Source organism: Cuculus canorus, chromosome 1 (assembly GCF_017976375.1).
Source record: "Cuculus canorus isolate bCucCan1 chromosome 1, bCucCan1.pri, whole genome shotgun sequence".
Taxonomy (NCBI): Eukaryota; Metazoa; Chordata; class Aves; order Cuculiformes; family Cuculidae; genus Cuculus; species Cuculus canorus.
The window spans coordinates 194,638,868-194,662,226 of NC_071401.1; the positions used below are offsets into that span (position 1 = coordinate 194,638,868).

General features: G+C 38.2%; 1 protein-coding gene across 2 annotated transcripts in view; it reads left to right on the plus strand.

Annotated features, from left to right (window-relative positions):
- The window catches only part of RELN (reelin), a 291,669-nt gene that overhangs the window by 60,468 nt on the left and 207,842 nt on the right, over nt 1-23,359 (plus strand). The gene's annotated exons all lie outside the window — the stretch shown is intronic.

A 23,359-nucleotide genomic window follows, 5' to 3' on the forward strand; every position in this document is an offset into this window, starting at 1 on the left:
CAAACAGATACATGGAGTTGGTCTGGCCTTTTCCTTGCATGATAAATTAGCAGTTAAAATACTTGTAGAGTCTGAGGCTTTGAGCTGCCCTTTCTTCTACCCCAGGAGGCACTGAAGGGAGTAGCCACGTACCTTTTCCTTTGTTCTCCGTGGTGCCCTCTGTGCATGGGGAAATGTCTGGAAGTTTGCTGAGCTGCTTGCTGTCACTGAAATCTTACCTTAAAATCCATCTTCTCTTTTTTTTATGAGTAAATCATTCCTGTTTGGCATCGATGTCAATGTATGACTCAATTTTCTTTTATTATTATTTTATTTTCTTAACAATAACATTTATCTTATTTGTTAGCCAGTTAGAGTGTGATCTCTAAAGCAAGGACATTATTCTGTACAGACATGCTGGCACAATAAAACCCAATCTTAACTGTTCATTACTCTTATTATAATATGGATAATAGCACATAAAACTCAAGGAAAAATGAATTAAGCCTTCATTGATTGTGGCAACAATAACAAAATACTTTCCCCTTGAAAAGACATTGTCATGTTTTAAGAGCTGCATTCAGCTGGATTGACAGGGTGAAGTTGAACGTAATTCATAGCAACAGAGGGGTATCTTTAATAGAGTAAAGAAAAAGACCTTCATCTCAAAATTTAGGGCCATCTTAAAATTACATTCTGTGTGTGTATTTATGCCTCAAGAATATATTAAGCAAATGTTCCCATGACTACGTGAACTTCACACTGCCGATGTGACTGCCTGCACTGCTTGTTGTCCCAAGCCTGTCTCTGTGATGCCTGACTGTCATGTGTTGTGCTGCGGCAGTCAGTCAAAGCCCCCTCTCCCCAACCTTCCTGTTGTGCCAGGCCTGTTATTTTCCGTGTATTTTGTGTTTATTAGGATGCGATCACATATTCAAGCTGCAATTACTGGGCTCTTGGACTTCATCAATTATGATGCATTGAAGCCTCTTGCAAATGTGGAATGATATTGGGAAATGGTTATTATTGTAATTTTGAAGACAAGTTTGTAAACTAATTTCTGGCATATTATGACAAACAAATGTTGTGATCAGACTGCTTCCCCCATATCTGCCAATTTGTTATATTTCACAGTGGAGTTGATTACATGTGGTGAAAAATCAGGCTCAGAGGAAAATGCAGCTCAAAAGCCCTCTGTTAAGATCCTGATCATCACCTGTCCTACCAGTTGATTTCACTGTTTGCTTGTCTGTTATCAGTGTTGTGACTGATAATTGTTTGCATGTTTTCAGATATTGCTCACAAGAAAAATCTGCTTCAGGTCTTGTAAAGGAAAAATGCAGTTTTCAAGAATATACCAATGAAAGTGAATTGCTCTTTGTAGGGAATGGTTGATATGGTTACCTCTTTATCTGATACTGAAGTACAGGAACTAGAGAAGAAGACTACCAAGACCATACCACTGTTTAGTGCTGTGGGAGCAGGGCCAGCTCCCTGCTCTCTTGGAGCATGGAGGAAAGAGCAGACTGTCCTTGGTGCTTCCACTTAGCTACCACTGGCAGTGTTGGTAGGTGGAGAGAAGGGATTATGCCTTTGCATGGGCACAAGATCATGCTCACAGCCAAAAGAGTATTTACTGATTAAAGTACTTTGCTGAGGTTAGAAAATTTGAGGTCAGATTAGGGTGAAAATCGTGAAATTGCTAAAAGGCACTTGTTCCTATGTGAGCATCACCTCTCACGAGCCTCAATGAGTCTTACAGAGATTTCAGTCCAGGCATTCTTGCTACAAAACCCACAGGGATAAGAAAGTGCAGTAATTCACATGAACTCCTTACTCCTTGGAATAGGGTTATTCCTCAGTTCTGCTCTGCTGGATTCTATTACCGAATGAAATGAAATATTCCAGAGCGATTATGTCAATCCACGTGTGACTTGGTACCTTATTTTATAAAGTTCTTGAAAGAGAAGGAAAAAGAATGATTATTTTTATTTAACAAAAAATGTATGTGTTCATATTTTATTCGTTTATCTACTGCTTGTGTTTAATTATTTTTGGTGTCCTGCTGGACCTACCATCATATATACACTGAGCTTTGCTTCTGAAAAGAAAGAAAAGATGACTTTTAATTTAAAACTATAACTTCAAGGTACTAAAACCCTTAAACCAAGATTACTTTGCATTTATCAAATGAATCAATATAGCGTAACCTTGCCTTATTTCAAACTTTAGGAAAAATAATATAATAACAATTGTCTTTTCATAAACCTAAGCATAGCTGATTGAATGAAGTAAACAAACCTTCAGGAGAAATCCAGATGATACACAAATACAGTATTCAACCTTGTTGCAGGGAACAACAAGACGCTTTGCTGTGTGAGAATGTGGGTTTTGGATTACATAAAATAAAATAGCTGAATATTGACAGACCTCTTGGTGTTTTGGGAAGACTTGATGTTGGTCAAAGTGCTCTAGTTGAGTTTTAGTTTATTTGAATAAAACTATTTATATAATTACTTGAAAACACTATTTTGGCAGCATTATAGGAAGTGATGAAACATTTTACACACCAGATTATTAATAAAGTCAGTAGTTTGCTCATAACACTGAGATTTGCTATATGTCTGTTTCTGAATAAACAACTGACAGAAATATTTTGTGACGCTAGAGTCACATTTCAGTTACATGGCATCACAGTCACCTTGATGTTCTCTGACATGCTGGAAGGATGAAGTAATTATTAGAAGACTGAATCAATAAATGCTGACAGCATAAGCCGTTAAGATGAAGAATATGAGCATTAATGATGTCTAGATTAAAAAAAAATCTTTAAGAGCTACTTTATCCTGCAAGTCTTAATTTTTAGAAAGATTATGTTTAAATTTTTAATTTTGATGTGAATAGTGAATTTGTTGAAATATTCCATCTGCTTGCTCAGCACATATATAAATTGCACTCATTATTTCCTCCCTGCAAATGAAACTACTATTTTTAAATTGCATAATAAAGCACTTGGTGGGGATTTCTCCTTGTTAACTGCCTACTTAAATTTATCACTGAACATGTAATAACTAATATCACAGGCACTGGTGACCACCCAGTAGATATAATTCACTCAAACAGTCAGCTTTGTGGTAACCTTTGCTAAAGAAGGGCAAAGATGTAATGAACTCTCTAAAAAATCTTCAGTCATAATCTGCTAAGAGTTCGACCAAAATAAACTGTGATATGCTTTAGCTGCATATTTCCCTGAGACTATCAAAGAGGTGTATGCTAACTTCTAATTAAAGTTTGATTAAAGATTTAGTGTGAATACAGAATTCAGGTTTGCTCTGAAGAATTTCTCAAATATCTCTGAAAACGTGATGGAATTTTTGCTTAGCATGGAGCAAATAAAGGTTTTTTTGCTCTTTGCTGAAATATACTGAGCAAGATATCCATATTTAAGAACATTTTCTGCCCTGAGAACTACTTCTGAGGAATATAGTTATGGAATTTTTCACATTTTTTAAAACCTGGAACATTTAGGGTTTTCTTCTGTGTAATAGTGCTAGATGGATCTCCTCAGCCTATTTCTGAGGATCTCTTCATTAGGTGCTTCTTTTTTTCTGTGTATAACTTGGGCAACTTGGGTGACTGGCTGAGATATTCACACATAGACGTGCCGTTAGGTGCCCCATTTTCCAAGGACTGACACCAAAATGCGAAGTACCTCTGAAGATGAAATTTTCTGACACTGGCTGTTGTTCTTCCAGAGGAATTTTGAAAGACATCTGTCATCTTCAGTTATGGCAGAGGGTTGGGGCGAGCAGCTGAGCTGGTCCCCCTGGGCCTCCTTCCTGCTTTGGGGAGAGAGACTGACACTTTGGGGACAGAGGTCATCTTACCCTGCAGTAGCCATCTGAACTATTATGGTCTGATGACTTGTCTCTGAGACCTCTGATTTCTTCAGCTGATTTTAGTAAGAACCAAGGGGAGTAGCTTAACTGTGGAGCTCAACACAAGAAGTTATGGATTACATTTGCTTCTTTAGTTGATGGAACAATGTAAGACTGTAAAATGCATAAAGCACGGGAATGCAAGAGCTGCAAGGACAACTGTGCACTAGTACAGTATGGTATCAGTCATGTTATTAGTTTTTAGACTAACGAGGGGGGCAATTTTGTGGGAAAAAGCAAATGTGAACGCAGCTGTAGCTGCACTTGGCGGGTAGAATAAAAAATGTACAAAATACATACTGTTCTTCAGGGCAAACAGACCAGTGTGTTGGGGAGCTGATTAGCCGCTAAAGCAATAGGTTTAAACTGGACTGTTACTGAAGCTTTGTAAGATTTTGGTTACGTAGATGTGCTCAAGGAAGCAATTGTAATCACTTGACATGGAAAAAAAGCTAGATTCAGTGAACTCATAGGAGCAGGACAGGCTGACTTGTAGAGACCGAGGGACTTTGTGAAGTAGAACATTTTGTTACATAGGATTTTGATATAATAGCTTACAAAGCACTTTAAATTTAATTGATTTGGATATTCCTCAGAAACTAGCTTTTAAGATCTTAACTGTCATCATAAGACATGTATAAAGTTTGTTAGAAGTGCACAATCGTCCATGGGAAAAAAAAGCTGTCTACTTTAAGTAGATTATGAGAATATTAGACATTTAATACAGGGAAGTAAGTGGCATCCTTCCTCTGGCCCATAGGAGAGGACTTCCACCTGGTACATCTAGTTTAATTAATATCCAAAACATAAATTTACAAACCAGTCAGAAGAAACACACTATGGTGTTTGTCCTTTAAGTAAAAAGCTAACAAAACTCTAACTTTCCAGGGAGAGCATTTCTTATTCCTTCTACATAGACGAGGTAAGATGAGCTTCAAACTGGTTAATTTTCTTTGGCTTTTCCATGACTGAGCTTTACATCAACATTTGTTAGTGAAACATGGAGATTTAAATTATGTATTTATGAAAAATGCCGTAAGGAATTTTGATATAGTTCCATCTTGGATTTGAGTGTAAAGCAATCACTGAAATACATATTTTTACACTCAAGAAGGAAATAGAGAATTTTGTCTTCTGAGATAAATTGTTTGCACAAAGAAATTTTGTGCCTTGTATGAATTTTTGATCCCTTCCCTCACACCCTTATCTTCAGGACGATAGATACTGTCTAATTATAGTCCCAAGCAAATATCACCCTAAAGAGATTTAAAAATGCCAGCTGGTTCAGGATGAACATTCACACATCTCAGACTAGGAATACCCACTGCAGCCTCCTTATGCTCAGTCCAGGGCCAGTTTCAACTGCCCATATCTGGACACCTGGAGCAAGTCAAGATTCCCTCAGCTATCACTCAGGTTCCAGCACCTGCCAGAGAAGGACATGGGTATCTGTTAGGGTCTTGTAACTTCTGAATGCCTCATGCATCTCAGATGTTGTTAGACATCACTGTGCAGCTGATTCAGCTGGTGACATGTAGGGATTTAGTGCCCTAAGGCAGATGGATGTCCTGTATCCTGGGCTGATCAGACCTCCTCTGCCTGCAAGGAGCCAAGACCCCTCACTCACGTGCAGGTGTGTCTACGTTGTCCCTGTCTGGAGCTGAGTCCCACCCTGTCTTTTTTACTTCGTATACTCAGGGAATTGTCTGGTTTTGGTAACAAACCACTTGATATTTCAGCCGTGGTATAGTTCAAGTGCAGCTATGGTTTCCTTTATGCATAGTTTAAAAATTACAAGAACCAACTTATTTTTAAGGGTAAATAAATTTAAATGAAATTCTATTTAATGTCACCTTGCTGGCACAAGGTAATAAAAAAGAGGAAAGGTTGCTGTTAACACAATCTGATTTTATGCTGGCTGTGGAATTTGTACTATTGCAAACCCTCTGAAGTGCTTTCTCAAAAGCTGGTGTAGAAGAGTCTCGCCAGGACAAGTGGCTTTTCAGGCATTGTTTTATTGACTCACATTTGGTGGTTTCCCAAGTTTATTTAAAGGCTGAATTACAGTCCCTAGTGAATGACTCAGAAAGCATTTAATTTTGAACTGAATTCATTTGCAATTTCCAGAGGCATCTGCTGATCAATTATGAGTGTCCAGGTTCTTGAGTCCTACCTATTGTAAACTTGGGTCATGCTTTATTTTGAGTTTTCTGTGCTTATCCTAGACATTTCTTTATAATTTATAAAATTAAATATAAATAGCTTCAAAAAACAATGGCAGTAATTTAAAAATCCCACCCACCTATAAAAACATGTTAAAGACTCGTTCAACTAGTGCTCACTTTCATGAATCACAGTCTAACACAAATAACAAAAAGATCCTGCTTTGTCTTGGTTTTCACTGTCTTTTTTTAATTGACAATTTTTTTTGTCCTTGTTTTACTAGTAAAAAAACCCAAACTGTACAGTACTCTGTCTACTTTATTAATCATAAAACATCTTGAAGGCAAGTAGTTGTATAGGAGAAAAAACATAAACTCCAGAAATGATAAAAATGGCATACAGTCAGGTGGATATTTTGGGGAGAAATAATTGTAGGCATGGTTTTATGAGTTCCGAGTCACAGGAACAAAATACCTTGTTTTGCAAAAAACATTAGTAATAATTGTAAACACAAAGGAATTTGCACTTTAAAATTAAATCCTATTTTATTTGCAGATAATTTCTTGAGTTTTTTTTAAAAAAAAGATTATATAATTCTACAATTTTCAGAATAACAAAGTGAGAAACTATCAATCTAAACAGAACAGCCATGGCATTCAAGAAATCAAAGACTGATAGCATGGCAGGAAGCTGTAAGTAGTTTAGAAATTATTCTAATCAAGGGAAAACAGCTTAGAGTCTTCATAAGCAGATTTTATATTTTCTGTGGCCTGAGGACAAATAATAAATGCCAAGTGTTTCAGGAAGCTATTGTAATGAAATGACCTTTTTAAAAAAATGGGGGTTTGAGGAGAAAAATAAGCGATCATATTGCACTTAGATCGATGTTAAAGTAAAGCACTGCTTTACCAATTCATATGCAATAAGAGAGAAACCTGCAGCAACATTTATTTAACCGAGGCAGACAACATTAAGTTGAATTACTGTTAATAAATGATAACATATCTTTCAGGGGCTGAAGCAATATTTCCTACTCACGTGAAGTACCTGAGAACAGTGAACATTTGCTCGATATTCAGGCAATTCTTATGTTCAGCAGCCTGATCTAAATACTACCTATTTGTGTATGAACTTTGGTAACAGTCCATTTAACCAGGGCATTTGCAATGAAATTTGAGCTTTGCTTTGAAAAAATTAATGTTTAGTAGAAGTTTCAAACAGTGAATTTCTGGCATTAACAGAGAGCCTGGATACTATGCTGCTTCTAATAAGATAAAATTTTCTCTTATTTGAGAAAAGGTAATTTAGTAAGATACTAACTTCAGGGTCTGATCAAAACTTAAACTCGGTGCTTCTTTCAGCAGTCCCTGCAGTTCAGGTGTGATTGGCCCATTTTGTCACCTGACGCCTGTGGTGGTGGTGACCCGTCTCAGGAGGGGACCTTTCAGTTTGGCTCTGGTCCCCAGTGCTTCAGGAGCCATGACAACGATACTGTAGCTTGAATGTCTATGGGTTTCAGCTCTGTCTTAAAGCTGGTTAGAGTCGTTTATCTCTCAAATTCCTATTGCAAAATTGTTTCAATATTTCATTTGCCTAATGATTAAAAAGGATATAAATTATATCCTTATAATTTTTTTAACTCGAATAAATAAATTTATTCAAGTCCAGTTTCCGCCCTTTGTTCTCATACCATGATTGTCTTTTGGCTTAAATAGCTCCTTTGCAACCCAGTTATATTTGGCGATAGCAGTCATCCTCTCTCAAAACAAGGCAAGCTTTTTCTGTCTTCTCTTCTTTACATTCTTCTCATCATCCTAGCAGTTCTTCTCTGCAGCTGCTCCAGCCTAAGTTAATCTTTTTTGAACACAAGCATTCATAATTACGCGTAATAATTGAAGTGATGTCTTAGCAGTGCTTTACCAGTACCATGCTAATACTCCCTCCATAGTTACCAGAAGTAAGTGAGTTGATACATTCTAGGGCAGTGTTTGCCTTTTTTTCACATCCGTAGCTCATTGTCAGGGTGTGATTGACTAATGTGCATCGAGCTTTCTCCTCCACAGTCATTTCTAGCTTATAGCAGAAAGTATTCTTGTTATTATCTAAAGTGCATGACCTTACACTTTCCACAAGAGGCAAAGAATCCACTATGTATACTTTTTCCCAGCTGTTAATCATACAGTGTTTAAAAAGGTGCCTAATTTCTAATTTTGATGTGTCTCGTTTGAGCTTCCAGGAGCTGTTTCTGGCTAGGTCGTTTATGGCATGTCTGAAAAGTCCATTTCTCATTTTCAAGCCACTAATTATAACCTATAGAGACTGAATACTAAATTTTTAGTGTAAGGAAACTTTTCTTATATCTAAGCAGAAGGCATAAGGCATATTAGTTTTTCTCCAGACTATAGCAATTTTCTTCCTTCTAAAAATATGAATTGCAGCAACAGGTATTCTTGTAGCCTCAATTGCTTGGCCTTGCAGGTCTGTGGGGGTTCTGGTTTGTTTTGCTTTGTTTTTAAGGCAATTTTGTTTACCAAAGACTCTGCTGACCATATTCCATATGACTAATCTGTCTCGGGATTTGTATCTTGGACAAGGTTTGTATCATTCAGAAAGTATCAAAGCCGGTGATTTCAGATCAGCTTCTAGATTACTGAGGAAAATGCTGACTAACAGCAATATTCATGGAAGTGCTATTTAATGGTGATTTATAAGAGACCGCTGGCCTAAGGGATTCAAGTATTTAATGCCATAAATGTATGGGTTTATATTGTTTTGGACTATTTTTTGAATATAGGGCTATTGCATTTTTAAGTAAAGTGCCTCAGGAAAGGCTAAAAATGATGTTCTGAAATTAAGTGAATCAGAGTTGAGGGTTAAAATAAGAAGTTTCAGAATATTCTGGATACAAAAGTGTTATTTCAGTGAAAACAGATTCTATCATTTTCCTACTCTGCTAATTAACAATGGGGAAAAGTAGTTATTATGTGAAATTCAGGCCGTTCAACAAGAATTCACTTGATTAATACATGCAGAATAATACATGTTAGTCAAATACTGTTTTCCTCTGAGATCCTATTAAAAATTTGATCAAAGTTTAATTACAACATAGGCCAGTTGTGTTTAGATGACACTGAAAACATCAAGGCTCTTCAAATAAAGGAAATGAAACAAAGGGAATCAACAATTGTCATGAACCAAACTGAAAGTCTGCAGATTTCATTTCCAGCCAAATGGCTGCACAATATAGAGAAGAGAGCTTTTTTTTGGTGATGGCACATTGCAATGAAAGGATATTTTTTTATTATTTGTGGGTCATTTTAGTTCCAGAAGTCACTTGAATGCTTGACAAGTATGTACAGGAGCTTTTGGATTTTGTGAGCGTACAATTTTTAGGACATTGGTGATAGTGAAACTCTTGACAAATTTACAGTGGATTTCTGAGCACTGGTGATTTTCTGTGGAATTAGCTGTTTGTTATTTCCTCAGGTCCACTTCTCAAGAAGTAAGGTGAAGGTAGCTCTGTTCGGCAGTTCTCTAGTGAGGATTGTCATTTGTGAAGCACTTGAAGAAACAGGTTGAAGGTATGGGTTGCAGAGCAAGTCTAAACGGGGATATTTGAGGTCTACAGAAAGTGTGGAAGCAGATAGAAGAGGAGGAATGGGACAGTGGAGAGGTTGCGAGGAAGGAGATTTGCTGAAGCAATGAGAGTAAGGGAGAAGTAGGCATGAGAACAGAGGAACTGAGATTAAGCTGCTCAAATCACTGTGTATTTGATTCTTCCTTGTGAAAAAATAATTAAATCAAGATCTTTGGTTTGTGGGAGTTGGAATGCAATTCATTGGTGGTCCTTCAGAAAGGAGCAGAGAATGGCATATTCTTTCTTTGAGTAGTTACAGGGAAGAACCGCACGTCAACATCATAGCTCAGTAAAGCTATGTAGGAAAAACCTAAGCCTCAAAACAGGAATACTGCTGTTCCTGCTTAGATCGTTGGACTAAAGACAGACTTTTCTTAGTGAAATCTCATCTGGACAGAGATCTCAGAAACTCTATGATATACTGGATTTTAAGACATATTTTATGCACAAAAAAATTGTACTGATGTAACAACAGGAGCTCTAGGAAGGAAGCTGTGATCAAACTGGTATATTTCCTAGCACAGATCCAATTCTAACAGGATAAATATATCTTACACTGTACTAGCTTATTCATTTTTCCTGTAAGAAGACCTATACTGTTATGAAGCACACATATCTGCAGCTATACTTACATCTCTGTAAGATTTAGTTATTTCCCTATTGCTTTCTTGTCCAAATACTTTGAGGCATTTCAGGCTCAGCTTTGAATATATAGCCATGCATTCTTTTTTGTGAATATTACATCACGTCAAAATGAGCCACTTCAGCAGCAAATATTTGTTTGTTTCATAGGGTATTTGTCTTGAAGATTATTTCCAACTTTCTTATACTAATATTGCATCTTTTATTACCTTTATGATTTTACAGCAACCCAGAGAATCAAAACCAACTAGCCTTACGACAGATTTATCATGACCTCTTTGCTTCGGCCTTTTTTTTTCTGCAGTCCTTAATATTCGTCTTTAAACAGTCTTTCAGTTACTTCTACTTTTTCCTTACTTCAAAAGTAAATTAAATTTACAAGGGTAGCTGTCCCTAATGGTATGTTTTTTCTAAAACAACCCACGCACGTTACACATCTCTGAAAACTGCCATTTGTACAGAGTGAGTAGAATTATTTATAAAAATATCTAAAATCTCTGAATGCCATATCTGCAGTGAATACTGGGAATTTGTTTTGCCTCACAAATTGTAATCCTAACAAGAGTCTTTGCTTTTAGTGTGAAAACAAAAGGTGTCTGCTAGGAAGAAAAATATTTTTTTATTTTCTTGGAAACCACTATATTGTAGGGGTAGCTAAAAAGAATCACAATCTCTTTTTGTTGCATACATTAAATTTTTGTGCTCTGTAATCCTTATTATCAAGTAATGCTTGAAATTTTTGTGCAAGTGAATGAGACATAAGTTATAGGTAGCCTTCTGTGGAGCCCATCACAGGTGCCTATCTGTCCATATTGTTTACAAAAGGAGCATAATCATTTACTGTATGAGGACTGGCTCATTAAGTATCTGAAGTGTAGGTTCAAGTGGTCTGGGCCATACCCGTGGGAGTTATCGAGGCCAACTGTTCAAGTGTTTACGTGGATTTGTAAAAGTTTTACAACTTTATATATCCTTATCAGTAGCTGAGTTAAGCAGCAGAAAGCTAATTTGGAGATGTCCACATTAGCCTAATTATTCCCAGGAGAGTTTTCAGTATAGCCAGACTTAATGGTGAGATAGATAGTTCAAGTGGTGGGAGGTGCTGGTATGGATTGGGCAGATCTGAGCTTAGGTCATGCAGAGTGAGTGTCTATTATTTGCATGTGATAAAATGCCTTATTTCCTTTATATACTATTTTAAAAAATCTCTTTAACTGTATCATTTAAGAAGGAACATGAAAACCAGAAGCATTCGAAAGTCAGAAGATAATATTGCATGGTTTTGGTCTTTCTAGTATTATAATTTCTCTATGGCTATCAAAATATGGCTATTTTAAGCTTTTATGTGATTTCCAAAAAGCTACCCGTACTCTGTACTCCACTGCGTAGAGCAGTGTAAGTAATAATGACCTGTGTGTATCTTCAAAAATAAAATCCTGTGTACAGAGTATCAGCAGCCCTTGAGCTTTTGATATACTGCCAGGGCAACCTGCAGTTCTAGTTGTGCACTGCTGGCATTTCAAAATATTTACATGATTAATAGATAGAAAATTAATTATGGAAATAATTTCAAAGTGTAATATGGTGATTTATTGAGGCAAACTGCAAAATAAAGACCAGGCAATGTTATAAGCATGGAGTATATAAAATTCATTACAGTCCCAAGCAGTGATCACAAATCATGAACATTTTTGGAGGAAAGCAGGACGTAAGGGCATTCCCTGCTCCTCAAGTTTTAGCTTGATCATAGACACAGAGCAAATTCCCCTGGAGGCCTCTGTGGTGCTGTCTTCAACCTCACTCCTTAATGGCTCTGTTGTCATTTGGATTCACTCATAAAAGTAGTCTCCAGTCTACCCAAGAAGCAGTTTATTTAATACAATCTCCTTCCTCAATGGTGATTTGATGCCACTGCATTAGATAATACTCTGTTAGCCAGCTTCAGGCTCCCCATTTTTCCAGATCAAACTATCTGGCATGTTTGGCCTCTATTTGCAGGTCAATTGGAAACTCCCTAATCTACTCAGATTTGGGAAGCAATCCTGTATAAAGGAATTGAAAATACCCTCAGTAAATTTGTGGATGACACTAAGCTGAGAGGAAGTGTCAATCTGCTTGCGATAAGGAAGGTCTACACAGGGATCTGAACAGACTGAGACCGATGGGCTGAGGCCAATGGGATGAGGTTTAACATGGCCAAGTGCTGAGTCCTTCACTTGGGACACAACAACCCTGTGCAGCACTACAGGCTTTGGGAAGAGTGGCCAGAAAACTGCCTTGCAGAGAAGGACCTGAGGGTGCTGGTTGACAGTCAACTGAACGTGGACCAGCAGTATGCCCAGTTGGCTAAGAAGGCCAATGGCATCTTGGCTTGTGTCAGGAACAGCACGGCCAGCAGGACCAGGGAAATGATTCTCCCTCTGTACTCAGCACTGGTGAGGCTGCACCTCAAATACTGTGTTCAGTTTTCAGCCCCTCACTACAAGAAAGATTGAGGTCCTGGAGCGTGTCCAGAGAAGAGCAACAAAGCTGGTGAAGGGACTGAAGAACAAGTCTTTTGAGGAGCGGCTGAGGGAACTGGGGTTGTTTAGCCTGAAGAAGAGGAGGCTGAGGGGGAGACTTTATCACTGTCTACAACTATGTGAAAGGAGGTTGTAGTGAGGTGGGTGTTATTCTGTTTGCCCAAGTGATAGGTGATAGGATGTGACGGAATGGCCTCAAGATACACCAGGGAAGGTTCAGATTGGACATTAGGAAAAATTTCTTCACTGGAAGGATCATAAAGCACTGGAACAGGCTGCCCAAGGAGGTGCTCGAGTCATCGTCACTGGAGGTATTTAAAAGATGAGTAGATGAAATGCTTAGGGATATGGTTTAGCAGCAGACAGGTACAGTTGGAGTTGATGATCTCAAAGGTCTTTTCCAAACTAGTCATTCTATGATTTATCAAAGATATCCTTTCAGTCATTTCCTAGTTTCTCTGTCAGTGTGGAACAAGATCTAGAAGTACTAACTCCATTCATAAATTCATAGATGCCTTCCAAGAAAAACATCAGTATCAGAATAGAGAATATGGACGTGTGGAGAAGGGCTGATATTTCTGGAAACTGATGTTAACAGTGTGAGACAGTAAAGTTACAACTAGAAGTCCTAGCAAGAAAACATCTAAATTGGCAGACATAGCAGCACTGAGATTAATGTAAAATAGGAAAACTGCTCATTTTCTGAACTACTACTCTGGTTTGGACAGGAAAAACGTGGTTGAGACCTAGAAATGGGAAGTCCAGTTTCTCCCTTTGTGACACCCACATTTTCCTATTGATTTCATAGTATTGCAAAACAATAATGAAGGGGGGAACTTCACTGTAAGGCTGCGGCTCTTTGAGATATTTTTCTTGTTAAAAGCAGATTAGCAGGTCAAAAGGCAGAGCTGTGTTTTGATCTTCATTTTTTTAGCCTTCTCAGTGTATGTTAATAGGAATGCTTCTCCCTCGTGCAAGTCCTTTGGGTGTTACTTTGACGTATTGTGTTTTTTAAACCCTTTCTAAAACTGAAGTAAAATCTCAGAACATTTATCCTACTACAGTCACAGTGAGGGTTGTTTACTTGAAGAAGGCTTTTGGTGAAGTGTTCCCTCGTGGAAATGGATCAAGCAAGTTTTAAGATTAAATTCAATCATCTATTCCAAAGACCTGCAGCAGCAGCAGGAGCACCTGAGATGCTTTGCTCTCACTCACCCAACTTAGTTTTCACTTCATACTGCCAGAGCTCTGGACAAAGCTTTCTTCTTTCCAGCAAAGCCATGGGTCTGGTTGGAGGTTGTGTAGAGGAGACCCTTTGCACCCTATTTCTGTAGCACACTTAATTTTCACCCACACTGTGGCATTAGTTGCTATCCTATGAACATTAACAAAGTTTCAGATGTGAATATTGTTCTCTGTTTTAACTTTTTTTCCTAAAAGTGCACAGGACATCAACCACAAAGGGGGCTGCAATTCACCCAAGCATATGTAGCTTGGATGGGAGCATTATGCACTGGTCTGAGGCCCTGCTGCTGCACTGACCCAACAGCAGCTTTGTTAGAGCACTCCTAAAACAATATTTTAAGATCCTATATTGAACATGAAATGACTGCAGTTGTGAAGCGTTATTTTGAAGACAAAGACTTCAGTAACAGCACTCTTTTCCCAAAAAATTATTGCTTACATTGACTGATAGTTTACAAAAGGATTACTGTTCTTGGTAGCTTGGTTTTATTTGCCTTTCTTATATCTGATCTGGAAGTGCTCTTGCATATTTGGGATTGAAAATGTTTTGTCTAGAAGTAAGTTTCAGCCAAAGGAATGAAATGCAGAATTAATTACTTCTCTGCTTTCTTGCGACTCTCAGTTGACAGTATGTGTTGTCAGATAGAAATAAAAGTACGGTGTTACAATTTTCTGTCTGTGGTATGTATATTTTAATATATACCATATGGCTGGGGGCATTGCACCAGATTTTTTCTCACGAGCAATTTTTCCTCACTAGAGTTAAAAGTAGTAATATGAAAATGAATGAGTAAAATAATTTTTTCTCCCCCTGGGCTTGCTGGCTGTGATTATTCTTGCTTATTTTGGTGTATAAGATTTTTTGTTTAGGTTTCATTTCCTGAAAGTTTTGCTGCTGTTCATGTTTGTTAGCCTGTAATGTGTGTTCAGAGGAGTTTGATTCTCCATGGCCACCATTCTGTTTCCAGCAAGCAGCAGTTCAGACTGCTGGGCATGCAGCTCTTCTTTCTAGTTACTGCTTAGTGAAATACTCTGAATGTTACAGACTGTTGATAATTAGTGGAGGACGTGCAGCATGAAGTTGCAAAGAGTGGAATCATTGTAGTTTTTAATATAGAACAGGAAGCAAAGTAAACTACCACCCATTTCACAAAAGAAAGAGGACAACTGCCAGACTTTTCAGTGCAGACTTTTCAGCTCCTGTGCACAGTCTTTCCTAAGGAAAGGCTTTTATGAGACATTCCTGCCCCCAAAATCTCCAAGAGGATCTGGGGCAGGCCGTGGTACAGGTCACTTCAGTGTCCTAGCATGGGTCTGTAGGAGATATTACACAGCTCACCCAAGTGTGGGCATCACTGAGGCTGCTGTAAGCCAAGCCATCAGGAGGGACGAGATCAAGAGACATGGAGTGCCTCTTGTCTCCAGTTCCGTGGAGATGTTGTTGCTGTCACCGGTGAGGGACACACTGTGGTTTCTGTACATAACACGTATTTTCAAGTTAACTTTTAGATCATCTGAGATAAGGAACTGGTGGACAGTACAGAACAACCTGTATAAAAATACCACTCCAAAACAAGAAGTGATGTCTGTAAATGATAAATACTCCAACTGGAAAAAGATTTCCATAAAGTCCCCCTGGTTTCATTATGTAATTATCCTTATTGATTGGTTTGACTGACTTAATTTGCTTTGGAGGAAATGATCTATTATAAAACACTGGAGTCCACCGACAGTGTCAATATCAGAGGTATAAAGTGTAGTTAGGGACAGTGCAAGTGCAAAGAAGATACTACGTGCTGAGTGCATCCTTCGATGACTGAGGTAGTGACTGCAATGTTGTCAAAAGCAAAGTATGTCTGTGGGCAAAGGATCACAGTAGAGAAGGTGCATTATAATCCAAACTGCTGCCAGAAACTATTAAGTTCATTTAAAATAGATTAAACAGAGACTTAGGGTTTTGTAGGTGTAACCTTGAAACCATTATCTCAATTAGTGATACTAGGCAATGGATCAGGAAACAGGCTATTGGGATGTGCCACCAATGCCAGTGTGGCCAAAGTGCTGTCAGTGTGCAAAACACTCAGCCCAGCATAGAGAGTCTGGGCTGAAGATTAGTTATGTAAACAAAAAAATTTGTAAGCTACTGAATGGAAAGGATGTGTTATAGATCCAATCAGGATGTTTGTGTGTTACAGATGAGTCTTGGGCTGTTACATTTTATTGGTCTGTGTAGTTGTCTTCCAGTTGCTGTACAGCAGTGTTTCATTTGATGTAAGCAGGGAGGGTTTGTTGGTTCATGGCTCCGTTTAAGTGAGCGGGTCAGCATTGTTTTGTCTGTTAAGAATGCTGGTTTGCAGTTTCACTTCTGCTAGAAGAAATTTGGGGCAATTCCAGGAGCTCCTGTGCCGCCTTGATGAATTGTCACTGCTGTAGGAAGAAGGATGCTGTTAACTGCTGGCCCAGAGACTGAGTCTGGTGGAAGCAGATGTCTGGCGTGAAAACAGGGTGGTCCTTTGTCACATTTGTCAGTGGTACAAAACATTTCAAGCAGTGTTTCTGTTGTTTGGCTCCTGGGAAACTTACGAAGGTTTGTGAAATGGAATGATTCAGAACAAAGCAATAATTTTGGGAAGTTGTACAACAATTGCTCATATGGATAAGGCAAACACCAGCCAAATACAATAACAGAAAACAAAAAAAAAAAGTGAGTGCAGGCCAGGGACAGCTGCATTTCTGCAAGAGAGTAAACTGGAATACACTGCTAAAATACACTTATGAAAGGCGAGTACTGAATGAAGGTATCAGCCTAGCAGGTTTTTATAAATAAAATTATAAAAGTTGCTGTTATAAAACATACTGGGGCTGTTAAGAAAACATTTAAATTGTATTTGGGCTCAAGCCTTTGAAAAGCTATTTTCTTTCTATATTTCAGCAACACAGTAGCTTATTGGCATTTTCTATTTATATTACTACTGGTCCCTGTTTACTGTTACTAAATCTGCTTGCTTGGAGCACTTAGTTTCATGTTGTGCTCTATGGAGCACTTGGACTTCTGCTGTAAATTGTCCTCTCATCCTTCCTGACAGTGGCCACCCTAAAGCCACCAACAGTTTGCAGACCACAATCTCACTGCATCCAGGGCCTGATTCATGCAGCCACATCACATATTAGACAAGGGGCTCATTCAGTGTCTTGGGGAATTATGCAAATGAAAGGGGATATTCTCCTCCCTGTGCACCACGATATCCATGTGTGTAATTCCTGTTAGATTTAATGAGACCGGCACTCGTAAATCCTTGAGATGAAATTATACCCCTAAGTGGGTTCTAACAAAAGGCTGCTCAAATGTTTTGATTAACAGTTCCTTAAAAGTAAATAATTAAGTTAGAGATTAAGAAAAAAAATATTCTCTTTCAGACCAAATTTTGGTAAATCTATGCATTAGGGGTGCACTTCTGCAAACCTGTGCTTCTAAAGAAGTGCTTGCTTCAGTAAGTATTCAAAAAGCATAAAGATAAACCACACCCCATCTTAGCATATAAATATTGTAACCTGATCTGCTTCATACCTAGATCCCATACTGTGAATGTAACTCAAATGAGAGCTCACAATAAATTGTTGTTTTCAGAGCTACAAAGAAAACACATTTAGGTTTTCTATACACAGCAAAAGTTTATAACCGCCTCACTTCTTGTCCCAAGCCTGAGTCACTTCAGCACAGTGGTGCCCCAACAGGAACCAAATTGCTCTATTCAGGTTCTAGTTGGCTTTTGACCACAGTATGAGCTATAGGTTTTAGTGTCAGAATTTATTAAGTTGTTATACAGTTATTCATACTTTTTCTACTGTATTATTAGCCTATGGATGGTATTTTCCCCAACATATAATATGCTGAAAGGATCTATTATTTAATAATGTAGCAGTAATGATAATAGTGAAACAAATACATGACTTCAAGAAAGAAAGATAAAGGTAGTATATTGCTGGGTGGAACAATGTCTCTAACATCTGCTAGTCTTTTCTTTCTTCATACTAATTAATAATTTACCAAACCATCCTGACCCTTAATTGATCACAAGGGCCACCAAGTGCTTTAGCAGTCTGTTGCATTCTATCAAACAAGATGTGTTTTTCCTATGAAGCAGAATGAAATCATCCCTCAAAAATCCATCAGAAACAACATAGTTTAGCCAGGTTGCTGCAGTTCACTTAGGGCCAGATTCTGTGCCTTTACTCACTTTGAAAGGAACTTGCATGGGTAATTCATTGCATTTAACTGGCTACTTGCTTGAGTAGAAACTATATAAGCTCATAATTGTACATTTGTGTTCGTGTTTTAGAAATTATAGTCACCAGCTCCAGATATTTCTTGACTCCCAACAGTCCTTTTTAACACAGACTGCTGATGTTTTTCTTAAACATATATTTGTTGAATTTATTAGAAGCATAAACAGAAAGAAACTTGATTTTCTTCCTACCGCTTGTTTTCCACAGAATATAAAGACTTAACATTTCAAAGGCCTGAAAAGGGTTCATAACAATTTAAGAATATTGCTGACATATTCTTTCAGTAACTAAAAATAAACCACTTTTTCACTTGCTATAGAATTCAGGGAAAACATGTATTTTATTTGTAGATGTGTTTACAGTTAAGGGTCAAAAAGGTCCTATAAACATCTAAAGAGACCTAGGAGAAAGGGAGGTGCCTAGCTCTGAAAGTTTGGTCTGAAAGCTGCAGTTTTAATAGCTGTAGAAGTTCTTGGTATCGTATCTATATACATTAATTGAATAGAAATCAGCCTAAAAACTTCCTTAGGGCTTTCACTTGGATTTCTGTGAATTCAGCTGTGGCCAGCTGCTTGCCCAACTGTGCTTCAGCCTCGGTTGCTCCCTAGATGATATGAAGAGGCACTTGGCTTTCCCTTAACGTGCAGGAGGACTCTGGATTCTGTGGTGATCTTGGAGACCTGTTGTATAGGGACTTTGCTAAAAATACAGGCTCCTTGTCCCTAGCCACGAATCTATGTCACTTGTCCCAGCACTCTTGCATTTGAGTAATGCGGTCTTATAAGCAACAGAAGAGTGGGGGTACCTCTATATACAATTATTCTTGAACTTCATAGAGAGGATGTGCTTCTGTGAAGAAGAGATTATGGGCATAGACTCTCTACCAAAGTTACTGCTTCAAATGATAGACTAGTACAAAAAATACAGCTACCAGCACTTCTCCGTTTTGAAAGAAGTATATTGTTCTACAGTTTCAGTCAGAACAGGTCCCTGATGCTGCATGGGAGAAGCAAGCTGCAGGCTCTGGTTTGGCTACTTTAGCATGAAATTCAGCACAGGAGGTATGTTCTGGCACAATCCCATTTGCATAACTCCCTGCTTTATAACACTAAGCAGAACCATGCTTAGCTTGTGGATTTATGGGTCACCTTTCTAGATGCTAGAGATGTGGGGGAAAGCATAGGTCCCCATCTCAATCTCCTAAGGGAAAAGCCTGTTCCTAGGACTAGGCACTTCATTTTTATGTTATGGAAAATCTAATTTGAAGGGGTTTTTTTCTGACTTAATTTTATTATCTACTAACTGTGAATGATTACTTTCTCAAAGATCCCAGAGTGATTATGGTTACTTACAGCTTTATTTTCTTTGTATTTCATCAATATTTTATGTCTGACATTTTGCTGTCACTCCTATGCACAACTTTGAAAATAGAAGCATGTAGCAGAAAAGCAGTTTAGGGGCAACAAAATCAAAATGTGGTCATTTGTTTTATGCTGTATTTAACATTAATCCTCTCCTTCAATACCTCATTCAGTTCATCTAATAAATAAAAAATGGTAGACTACCTACCATCTGATTCAGTGCTACGAAGTCTATTGACACTTAACTTCCATGAAGGATTTACCAAGGACTTAAACATGCAGATGTGCATAAAGTATGAAGTTCTGGTTTAGGAAACTGTTTTCTAAAGAGGACACATAAGGAGGATACTTCATGTTGTAGTGAGGAGGATTATATAGTTACCACACGTAAATGAGGACTGTTATAGATCCACATTTCTCAGACTTAGAAAGCAGAAAATTATGTGAATCTTACTGCATTTATCTGGACCATTAGATGCTTTCCAGTTTCTGCCAGTAGAAAAGATAGTTCCTATCCTTTACAGCTCTTTCTTTATGAGAAGCTACAAAACAAGGTGAAAATAATAAGGAGTTCAGGAAGTGTACTTATTCTTGCCCATTTCTGGACCTCCTAAAGCAGCATCTTCACATCTCCTTCACCTTCCTGTACACCATTTCATAAAAGATGAAAAATATATCTGTGTATTAGCTGCTGTACCTCTACTAGTGAGTCTGGTCATCAATGAAGTAATTGTCCACACGTAAAGATTGAAGCTATGCATTTGTCATCTGACTTTAAGTAAGATTTTCTACTCAATAATTTTTATCTTTCCCCAGATTTCTTGTATTTAACCTATCTCTTGAAATCTACCTCTTCACATACAAATTCTTTGACTTACTGACCATACACAGGGAAATGAACAGGGCTAAACACAGTTTTGAAAGTTTACACAATAAAACCAGCTGCTGAGTTAAATCTTGAGAGGGACTGAGCGTATCTGGTTCCTCTCCTAGCAGTGCTATTGGCTTTTACATAGTGATTTTTCGGTGATTATACTAGGATTCCTAGAACCTCAGAAATTTAAGGGGCAGGAGAAGCTAGAAAGTGCAGATGTCTAAAACACATCAGTACGATGAGTGCACACTGTAAAGAAACAAGGGGAAAGGAGTTCAGAGAGATGCTAATGGCATCCTTTAATGTAGCATGTTTTAGATGTGCAGCTGTCACATATCTTTGAACATTTCAGTACTAAGTAAGTAACATGGAAACAATTATTTACAAAATTGTTTATAGAGTTTTATATAGACTTAGAATTTTTCCTTAAGATTATTACTTTTTTAAGCACCAGGCTTGAATGTATATAGTTGCATTGGCCAATAGGATATGCTAGGGCATGCCTGCAGAATGCTGACCTGAGCCAAGGACCTTAAAAGAAGACATGATCTGTCTTTGAAGTGATCTGAGGTACATACAGGACACGGTTTTGTTCTGAGAGCTGCTATATAATCAGAGTTGTGTTGTACTTCCAAAAGGAAGTTGATGTACTCTGTAAAGGTCTAGCAGATGAGTAGTGGTTGTTTTTATTGTAAAAGTGATCACAATAAACTATTAATAAAGTAAAAAGCTAAAAAGGTGATAAAATGATAAAATTAGAATTCTGAGTATTCTGTGTGGAATTCATTGACGTTTTTCTAAAAAAAATTGAATGAGCTGTTTTCTCATTGTTTAGAATATATTCTAGTCAATGCAAATTTGTGCTTTTTTGAAAACTGTAAATCAAAGGAAAAAAATTCTCCACAGATGTTGTATGTGTTTGATGTACTAGACACATTTTTGCAGTCTGCTGCCTGAAACCTAGGGAATTCATTAACTCACAAGTTGCTGCCAAGGAGGCAAGTAGTCACATTTCCCAAGCTGGTGTGCCTGTCCCTGGTCTGGGTGATGTGGTAGGGCAAACTTTGTCCTTTCTTGTATTTGGCTGGCTCTGGAGAAATGAGTATTTCTTCAAATTGAAGGGCTGTTTGTGTTTCTCCTCTGACAGCATTTGTTATTTAATTAACTTACTAAAGTCTATAGCTGGCTCTGCTTCCCATTGTTTAGCCAGAGATGGTGATAGACGAGAGCTGGTGCTCTGCATCTGTTCCAAATAGTCCCATCCCACGTTACTGAAGTCACTGGCTTCAGTGCAAGTTTCAAAAAGAGAGGGACAAGACTCACAATTTTGGGAAAGAAGCAGAGATATCACCTTTCACCCTCAGCAAAGCAAAGCATTCGCCTAAGTACCACTGACCCTGCAAGGGACCTATCTGGGCATGGGTTTGGATGCATCTGTCTGAGCAGGCCACTGCTGAACAGACTTCAGCAGTGAAACCAGAGCAGTGAGCCTGGACACTGGTCAAGCAGGTTTCTTTGAGGATGTTAGTGTCACCCCTCCCAATTAGCCAAGGAAGGCAAAGAATTAAGATGGCAGTATAGCATGGCAAGAGATAGCCAAACCTCATCTGCATCCAGTGCCTTTCAATAAACAAGAATCAGTATCATCTCCTCAGATTTCCCAACTACTGCTCTCCATACAAAGGGCTTTCCTCACTGGAGCCTGAGCCCTCTCTGTGGCCGAAGTGATCCAGTGGGCTTTAGCATCACATGGGGATTTGAGTTGAAAGGTGTAACTATATGAATGATGTTAGACCTTAAGTGTAAGCTTCCATGGGGAAACTAATTGAAAAATCCTGAGTGAGAAGGTTGTGGTTATTCACAAAAGCTCCAGGCATTGCTGCCATCACCCACTGCCCCCTGCCATTACTGGGACAGATTAATTAACTCACTGTGGCTTCATTTCTCCATCCCAGAACTGAAGCTGGTTTAGAATTTAGTAGACCTCAGGATAAATAACATATAATCCTGAGCTATATTCTGTGATCCTCACCAGTACTCGAATGGGATTTCAGATGTCACTTTTCATCTATAAAATTCTAAATGGTTTGCATGTGAGACTTCCCCCATCTCTACACTGTGCTGCTGGCATGGCAGTCCCTGGAGAGGCATCAGGTGGAGCAACGTGTTTGCATCAGAAGGGATTCATTCCCCTCCTTGGTGGAAATCTCTCCCTTGCAAACTCCTTCTATCTCTGAAGGTTAACGGAGAGGTTAAGAGAATTTGCTGGATTTATATTTCAGGAGAATCGTCATCAAATACAGTTGTAGATTCTGAGACGCAGCCATGCCTTTTATTTCTCTGTTATTTGAATTGCAACAAGTAAATATTAGAAATACCAACCACTATAAACTTTTTTATATACAATCACCTAACAGCTAACAGTGACCTTGCTGAGCACAGTGGTACCTTCTACCATTTGCTTTTCCTTTTGATCCTTTTAGCAGTGTTTCAGCCCACGTAACTAATTTCTGAACTGAAGTAACCTGGAATAAGACATTTCCCTTGATAAGTACAAAAGAATTGTTTCAATATCTACTGTTTAATGTACTAGAATTAAAGGTGTAGTAACCCACTCGAGCACAATTGCCTTACCTTAAGCCTAATGGTGTTAAACACACATCCAAGTTTGCACTGATTTGTCAGAAACTACAGGAAAGTACTGAGTGGGA